This window comes from Vigna angularis, chromosome 2 (genome assembly GCF_016808095.1).
Source record: "Vigna angularis cultivar LongXiaoDou No.4 chromosome 2, ASM1680809v1, whole genome shotgun sequence".
NCBI lineage: Eukaryota > Viridiplantae > Streptophyta > Magnoliopsida > Fabales > Fabaceae > Vigna > Vigna angularis.
Window position 1 is genome coordinate 2,643,922 of NC_068971.1, and position 10,034 is coordinate 2,653,955.

Sequence of the window (10,034 nt, forward strand, 5' to 3'; positions counted from 1 at the left end):
GATTAAAACATTAAACAGTTAACGTGCGAATGATCGAAAAAAAGTGTAGGAGCTTTTGTTGGTAAAATTTAAAACGTTGTGAAAGTGGGTGACAGTCACATGCAGTTGATTTGGGAAGAGAGACGTTGTTTTGCAAGTTGTGTGGCAAAGGTGATAAATTCCCGTGATCCTAAAGTAGCCTTTCTCCATAGAAAAAAAGAGCATGTGAGAATAGTTATTTTAAGTCACAGGCATATGGTGCAACACTTTTTGCTTTTGGTTTTACGCTGCTGTTGTGTACTGGGTTTGGAATGAGTTATCATAGAAGAGGATACAAATTGAGTTTCATCCATCTTAGTATCTTATAGGAGATTTTTATATATTTTTTGAGTTAAAAAAAGGGAGCCATCATGCATGAAGTTGATCTTTATACCAAGAAAATAATCTATTTTTTTCAATTATTTAAGAAAAAAATTAGAATAAAGTTGAGAAATGAGTTGTTGAACCAAAAACCTGAATTACTAGTAAGGTTTAAACCCTCGTTTGGTCCTCGTATTTGTGTGTCAATCTCAAGTGGGTCATCGTGTTATTTTCGGTCTCAATCAGGTCCATAAACTTGTAAAAATGAGCCAATTAAGCCATCTCCGTTAAGTTTTTGCTGACGCCGTTTATAGTTGCTGACATGGTGCCCACTTAATATGTTGATGTGTACTGTTTGATTACGTAGAATTTTTATTTAAATTAAAATATTTTGAAATGGCAAAATTTAATTGGTTAATGTTAAACTTATAGGGTTTCCTCTTTGTGATTGGGGTTTCGAATCTGTGTGCAGGTTTCAAATGGAGGTGCAAGCTGTCATGGTTGCGTGAGATTGATGATGGAGGTCGCGATTGAGAAGATGTTCGCCGTTTGATTCTCTCTGCAAATGCGTGTTTATGGTGATGTGCGAAGATGATGTTCAGGCATGGTGTATTAGACTTGGGGATAGAAAAGTAAAAGACCAACTCTCTTTACCCTTAAACGAGTAATACACACGTGACAAGAGAGAGAAAACAGAGAATCCGGGAGTATGAGAGGAAAGGTAGAGCGAGACGCTCTGCTAGGGTTTTCCCCCTTCTCCACAAGCAACAGACGCAGCCTCCACACACCGGAGCACACACCAGAAACCGATCAAGCAGCCAGCAGTCAAGAACACACACAAGTACTGAATAATACTCTCTCTATTATTTTCATTAACCACAAAATAGTGTATGATTACAACTTTTATACATGACAAATAAACTGAACCTAACTGAAAAACTGAAATATTGTTTTGTTTATTCTAACACTCCTCCTAAACAAAACATGATTTTCGAAGAAAAACCCTTTTTCATCGATTGAATCGGTAAAACTCTTGCCTATGCTGAATCTAAGTGTTTTCCACCGATTAATAATCTGTACAAATGCTTCCTTTGGCCTTGGAAACAATTTTTCACCGATTAAACTCGTGAAAACACTTTCCTCCAGACAGATCTTCATACTGAGATGAAAACCCTAGGTTTTCATAGTTCTTTTCTGTAGATCTATCCCGATCTCCACCTTTTTTACTCTGATCTGCTTTCTAAGTATTAGAAAGCATTCACCTTTCAGCGCCTTAGTGAGTATGTCTGCAACCTGGTCCTCGGATCTGCAGTATACCACTTCGAGCTTTCCTTTGCTAACTTGTTCCCTGGTGTAGTGGAATCGAGTTTCTATATGCTTGCTCCTACCATGAGATGTAGGATGTTTGGTCAGGTCTATGGCTGACTTGTTGTCCACAAGTAGTCTGACCTTCCCCTCTACTTCAATCTTCAATTCACTGATCAATGAACTCAGCCAAGCCGCCTGACACGTGGCTTCACAGGCTACAATATATTCTGCCTCGCACGATGAGAGAGCAACTACTGGTTCTTTTATAGAGCTCCAAGAAATTGGTGCTCCATTTAAGAAAAATACATACCCAGCAGTACTCTTCCTATCACTTTTGTCTCCACACCAATCTGAGTCAGAATAAGCATTAATTCGTACCTCTCCTTCTGATTCTCCTCCTGGCAGTAAAATCCCAAAGGTATGTGTACCTTTTAGATATCTCAGAATCCGTTTAATGGCAATCAGATGAGAAATTCTAGGATTCTGCATATATCTGCTAACTAGACCCACACTGTAACTGATGTCTGGCCTAGTATTACACAAGTATCTTAGGCTTCCAACCATTTTCCTGTATTCAGTAGGATCAACACCTTCCTCTTCAGGATCCTTCTCAAGTTTCAACCCTACCTCTGCTGGAGTATTAGCAGAATTGCAATGAAGCATGTTAAACTTGTTTAACATGTCCAATATATATCTGGACTGATGCATCACCAATCCCTCATCAGTTTTAGTGAATTCAATCCCAAGAAAGTAGTTTAGCTGCCCCAAATCACTCATTTCAAATTCCTGTAACATTTGGACTTCGAAATTAGCAATTTTTTCAACACTGCTTCCTGTGATTAGCATATCATCCACATACAAGCACACTATTAACATCTTTTTTCTTCCATTGTGCTGATAACACTGAACATACACTCCATGTTCAGATGCACACTTCTCAAACCCGATGTTACTCATGACCCCATCTATTCTCTGGTTCCAAGTCCTTGGAGCCTGCTTGAGCCCATACAGAGCCTTCTTTAATCTGTATACTTTGTCAGGATGCTTCTTGACTTCAAATCCCTGAGGTTGGACCACATACACTTCTTCTTCCAGATTACCATTTAGAAATGCATACTTTACATCTAATTGATGTAAGGTCCAGTTGAGTTGTGTTGCCACAGAGGTCACCAGTCTAATTGTCTTTATTCTGGCCACAGGTGCAAACACTTCTCCATAGTCTATTCATGCCTGCTGCAAGAACCCTTTTGCCACTAATCTAGCCTTGTACCTCGTCACCACACCTTGTGGATTTATTTTGGACTTATAAATCCACTTAAGTGTTATTGGTTTCTTGTTGGGAGGCAACTCGGTTAATTCCCAGGTCTGGTTCTTCTCAATTGAACCCAGTTCTTCTAGCATAGCCTTGTATCACCTTTTGTCTTTCACAGCTTGTTCAAACTCCACTGGTTCGGCTTCTGCTATCAAGGCACAGTGAACAAAATTTCCCTCTGATGAAACAGTTGCCTCATAGGCTAGATCATAATCTCTCAGGTGTGCTGGTAGCTGAGTAATTCTAGATGACCTTCTAACATTCTCCTCCCTCCTGAATACCTCTGGTTCTGCTGTAGGTTCATCTTCCAACTCAATGGTTGGTTCTCCATCTTCTTTTGACTCCCACTGCCATGACCTAGTTTCATCAATTATCACATCTCTGCTGATAGAAGTTGTCCCTGTTGTAGGATTATACAGCTTGTATCCACCTGTAACATGATACCCTACCAGTATCAATGGAACTCCTCTATCATCCAGTTTCTTTCTCAATTGATCTGGCACATGTTTATAACATAGGGAACCAAAAATCTTCAGATGCTTTACATCTGGTTTTACTCTTGTCCAGGCCTCCTCTGGTGTAACATCATTTAGTCTCTTTGTTGGAGATAAATTCAAGATATAGGTGGCTGTCATCACAGCCTCACCTCATAGAAAACTAGGCAACTCCTTGTTTTTCAACATGCATCTCACCATGTTTAAAATAGTTCTATTCTTCCTCTCTGCTGCCCCATTGTGTTAAGGTGTGTAGGGAGGAGTAATTTCATGAACTATTCCCTCTCTTTCACAGTAATTTCTGAACTCAGTGGAGGTATACTCTCCTCCTCCATCTGTTCTCAAAGTTTTTAACTTCTTCTCACTTTGCCTTTCAACCATATTCTTAAACTTTTGAAACTGTTGTAGCACCTCACCTTTTCTTTTCAATAAGTAAACCCAACACTTTCTGGTCCAGTCATCTATGAATAATAGAAAATACCTGCTGCCCCCAGGTGTTTCTACTTGCATAGGTCCACATACATCTGAATACACTACCCCAAGTTTTTCTGCTGATTTTTGGGGTAAGGTCTTTTTAAAACTTTCCCTTGTCTGTTTGCATTGAACACATTCCTTGCAAACTGTTCCTGGAATATCAACCTTAGGTAAACCCATCACCATATTCTTTTGGCTTAACTGAAATAGATCTTGGAAATTCAAATGTTCAAATCTGAGGTGTCACATCCATTCCTCCTTACTCTCTGTTGCACGAAAACATTTGTGATCTACTGCCTCCATTACTACCTTGAAAGTCCTATTTTGTGACAGTTGAACCTGCACAACCACTCTCCCATTCTGATTGAATATGCTAAGGCAATTATCCTCCATCTTCATCATGTAACCCTTATGTAAAAGTTGTCCCAGACTTAACAGATTAGTCTTCAAACCAGGTACAAACAGTACCTCTTCTATTATTACTTCTCTTCCATCTTCACCTCTCAGCACCACTCTGCCATACCCCTCAACCTCCAAATTGCTGTTGTCAGCAAATCTAATTTTCCCATGTTCAACCCTCTGCATTCTCACAAACCAGTCCTTTCTCCCAGTCATATGAGTGGAGCATCCCGAGTCTAGGTACCATATTATGCTTTCTGGTTGTTTTTCATCATCTTGGGCCATCAATATCACTGCTTCAGAGTTTGAGTCTTCCTCCTGTGCCAAATTGGCCAATTTCTTGGGTTTATTTTTCGCCCCTTCTCCTTTCCAGCACTCTTTGGCATAATGACCAAGTTTCTGGCAGTTGTAGCATTTTACCTTCTTCTTGTCAAATTTCCACTCAGCATCTGAATTCTTTGAGTTTTTCATTTTTCCTGACCCACTGGACTCTACTCCTTGCTGATCCTGTGAGTCTTTCCCTTTCTTGAACATTTTTCCTCCTTTCTTGAACCCTTTACAGCCTTTCAACTGCGATCTGGCCTGTAGGGCTTGCTCATGACACTGTTTGCGCTCATTGATGCGAAATTCATGAGCCTCTAATGAGTTCAACAACTCTTCAATTTCCATGGTTTCCTTCCTTCGGGTCTCCTCAATAGCAACCACAACATTGTCAAATATGGATGACAAAGTTCTCAGAATTTTGTCAACAATGTACTTGTCAGAGGGCGGCTGCAGCGGAATGGTTAGCGTGGGATAACAAACCAAGAGGGTTTTTAATACTAACGTGTGCCTTAAAAATTTCTACTCAATTAAACTTACTTAGCAATTAACAAAGACAAATAAAGCAAGAGTAAGGTTGAGAGAAATTTGCACAGATGATTTTATCCTGGTTCGGATCTTACCAATCCTACGTCGAGTCGCTTATCTCAAAAACAAGATAAACACTTCACTAACACAAAACAATTACAAACTACAATCACAAAGATACAATTTGTAAGAGTTTAGAAAACACCTCTCTTGATACCACAAGAGATGAACCTACACCTCCTTTGAGTCTTCACAAAGGATGAACACCTCCTCCGAATACTTCACGAAGGATGAACACCTCCTTCGAATGCTTCACGAAGGATGAACCAACTTACACCTCCTTTGAATCTTCACAAAGGATGACCACCTCCTTCGAATGCTTCACGAAGGATGAACTTCCTCTTCCGAACACCTCCTTAGACACACCAAGGATGAATCAGCTATTCCTCTATCACCGTAGAAGTATTCCACCAACTCTACAGACAGAGTTTCCTTAGCTGAGCAAGAGCACACAATTCTCAAGAGTTTCTGAGTATTTGAGCACAAGGGAAGAATTTCTCTAGTTGGTTGATTTTGAGAGAAAATGAGAGTCTATTTATAGACTCATCCAAAGGCTCTTCCATTTTTCGTTTTCAGCCTTTCTGACAGTGTTAATCGATTAGCTACAGTGGTTAATCGATTAACACTCCAACGGATAGTCCAACGGCTCTAAAAACGGCTAGTTTTTCAAACGGTCACTGTGTTAATCGATTAGTCTGCTCTGCTAATCGATTAACGTTAATCGATTAACAGCCCCTGCTAATCGATTAGCGCTAATCGATTAGTCTGATCTGCTAATCGATTAGTCTGCATTGCTGTGCTTCTTCATGGCGCACTGGAACAATCGATTAACACCCTCTGTTAATCGATTAACACTGCACAGTTTTGGCTTTTTGGTTTATTTTTACATCACTTTTGAATGCATACATAAAACTACTAATTTTCCTATGTTCATACAATTATTACAAAAGGTTACAAGTCTTCAAAGATCATTCTTCATGAGTCTTGATTGTTCTTAACTTGATTTGGACATCATCAAAACTTCATCTTCATCATTTTGCTAACAGTACTCATCAGATATCCCATCTTTACAGGCCCTCATTTTATTCACCAATTCTTGTACCTTATCAAAGTAATCAGCCACAGTTTCACTCTCATCCATGACTAAAATCTCAAACTGCCTTCTCAACGCCTGCAATTTCACCTTTGTGTTTCTGTCTCCATCACCATATGTCTTCACTAGGATGTCCCATTCCTCCTTAGCAGTAGCAGCCTTGGAAATCTTGTTAAAGATCTTTGGGCTGACACACTGGTATAGCAAGAATCTTGCCTTGTTGTCCAGTTTCACTTGCAGCTTGTAATTCTTTTTTCTCTTCTTCAGTAGCCCTATCACTCAACTCAGGCAATCCGTCTTCTATCACCTCTGAAACATCCTGGAAACCGAAGATGGCTTGCATCTTGATGCGCCAGTCATTAAACTGCTTCCCATCAAACACTGGTAATGGTCCTTGTATTCCTCCAAATCCTGCCATTCTTTCTTGCTGAAATCTTGTGGTTTCTTTGATTTTCACACAGCCAAAGACTCTTACTTTTCTCTTCTGGATACACACACTTCCAGATAAAGATTACACACCCACTTCACAATTTCACCAGGAAACAGTCGTGGCTCTTGATACCATATTAGACTTGGGGATAGAAAAGTAAAAGACCAACTCTCTTTATCCTTAAACGAGTAATACACACGTGACAAGAGAGAGAAAACAAAGAATCCGAGAGTATGAGAGGAAAGGTAGAGCGAGACGCTCTGCTAGGGTTTTCCCCCTTCTCTACAAGCAATAGATGCAGCCTCCACACACCGGAGCACACATCAAAAACCAATCAAGCAGCCAGCAGTCAAGAACACACACAGTACTGAATAATACTCTCTCTGTTATTTTCATTAACCACAAAATAGTGTATGATTACAACTTTTATACATGACAAATAAACTGAACCTAACTGAAAAATTGAAATATTGTTTTGTTTATTCTAACATGGTGGAGATCGTGAGTAGGGTGGTCTCTACAACGACGACTTCTACTCCAATTGGGTTTTTGGATTTCTTTATTTCTCTTGCAGGTTGAAGGCTTGTGTGCAGAGGAAAGATAATTGTTGGTAGCACTAGAGCAGCAGAAGGGTTTCAGTGGATTCTTTACCAATATCTGGGAGGAGTTCCCCAAACTCTGAGGATGAAAATTCCAACATTAAAAGCTCCCATAACTGAACATTAATATCAATAACTCAATAATAATATCAATAACTCAACATTAATATTCAAATTCTTATCTGCATGTGGCTTTTGGGTGTATAAAAAAAGTGGCAATTCCTCCCTGGGAACAACTTTCTTTGCCTCAACCTAGCGATAGATGAAACAATATTGAAGATGACCCAATATCAGAATATAAAAAAGTGTTGAAGATCTATAATCCTTGTTCTCTAACAAACTACAATTGGTATGGACAAAACTTGGATACAGTTTTCCAAGTGTTAAACACAACATAAGTCCAGTATCTAAACCACAAGTTTAATTTGATAGTTAAGTTTCTGTCAATCCATGATTGTAATTTTGTATTATCAATTTATCAACCCAGTTCATACCTTACTGTCAATACTTAATTGTAATATCAGTTTCTGCATCAGGTGACATTCCGCATTTTTGATATCATAATTGTATTTATACAATTCGCAGAAAAGCTTTTGTTTTGATGTGGTTTTGTTTTCATAATGCCTAGATTTCATTAAGTATTTAAATCCAAAGAAACCATCTAATTTAATTTTAATCATGATTTGCTTATTAATTTAAGCCAAATAAAAATGAGGCATATCTGCCAAATGAAATGAATGTGGTAACTGGTATATCAGTATTTTTTTTCTATGAACAATATATACTATCAGAACTCCTCAAATTACAACTTAGAGAAATCAGTATATGGCCAACATAATTGCAATTAACACAGCAAACTATGAATTCAAATTAATTGTACTTGCAATATATCCCTTAAAGTGGCAAGGAATTTTGACTAATTTTGGCTTCTGAAATCTCCATGTACATATGTTTTTGCACTTGCAGTATTTCTGTTCTGCAACTTCTATCAATGGCTGGCTGTACCCATCAGCTCAATTTTGATTATAATGTATGATTGAATTGATCAACTAGGAAGAAGCAAAGATGGGATTAGTTCAAGATTCCCAAGTGTTGATTCCTTGTTGGGAGACCAAGAAAATACACCAAGAAAAAAACAGAAAGGGAAAATCCCCAAAATCTCGCTCTGTCTTTCCTTTCGAAAACAATACAGTTCTATTGTGACCGGCGGCAACCGGTAGCGCCCTGGCTCGTGGCTCGCGGCGGCCGGCCTCGCTCAAGAGGCAATTGATGGAGGAACGAGAGAGCTCCTCTCTCACGCGTGAAGAGAAGAAGGAGAAGGAATGGTTGATTATACAACAGAACACTCATTCAATTTAATACACATTGTCACGTCAACTAAAAAAAATTACAGTTCAACATCTACAAACAGCGTCAATGAAAACTTAACGGAGAGGGCTTAATTGACTCATTTTTACAAGTTTATGGACCCAATTGAGACCGAAAAAAAAATTATGAACCACTTGAGATTGACACACAAATACAAGGACCAAACGATGATTTAAACCTTACTAGTAATTATAATACGATTTTCATAAACCAAAATTTATAAAATATTCATGTTAGTATTTAGATTAACAAAGAGGACGTACTTACTGGCAAAATACCCAAACTAAAGAAGCGTCTATTTGAATCTTTCAAACTATTCTCTTGGAGCTTGCTTATTTCGTATATAACTTTGTTGGATTTGCATACAAGAGATTTATCATGATCTTCAAACCCCAATGGTTGTTACACGTAGATAATTTCTTGAGATAACCATTTAAATAATCATTGTTAACATCTAACTGAAATAGTTCCTATTTATTTTCGTAAGAGAAATAATAATAATCAAGCATATGATAATTAACAAGCTTTATCATAGGAGAAAAGGTAAAATCACAACCAAGATTAAACCCTTTAGTCACTAAGCAAACTTTTTACCTACTGACAGAACCATAACATTCTCTCTAATTTGAAAAATCCTCTTACAACCTAATGCTTGTCCATTTTGGAGAAAAGGAACAAGGTCCCAGGTATTGTTATGGATAAGATCCTCAAATTCTTGCTTCATTGGTAGTAAACCACTGAGAATCCGTGAGAGCCTGTTTGAAAATAATTTTTAACTTTCAAATTGTATAATTTGAAAGTTTTTTATAAGAAAAGAATTAACTTCTGAACTACACGACCTAGAAGCTATTTTAACTTTCAAATTACAAAATCCAAAAAAGAAAAAAAAATGATTTTTTTATATGGGTGCAGAAGAAAGTTTATAAAGGGAAGGAAGAAGCTGTCGCAAAATAACGACTAGCACCTTTGTTAATATTTAAAAAAAAAAGTCATTGACCAGTTTTAATATATTCTTAATTTCTTTTGAATAATATTTTTAAAAATGTAAAACTATAAATGAGTAAGCGAAAACAGAAAAACATCTGCATAAATCAAATTGTATTTTGTTAAATCTTATTATTAATTTCAAAATTAGTGTTTTTTGTTTGCAATACTCTCTTGCTTCCGATTAAAAATTAATGACAACCAGATTCATGAAAATGAACTATAATTGTTTAAAAATTTATTAGAAGTTTATTTATTTTTCTTCATAAAACAAATGGGATATACCCTGTATTTCATAATACTTCCCACCGAAATGCATTGTAAT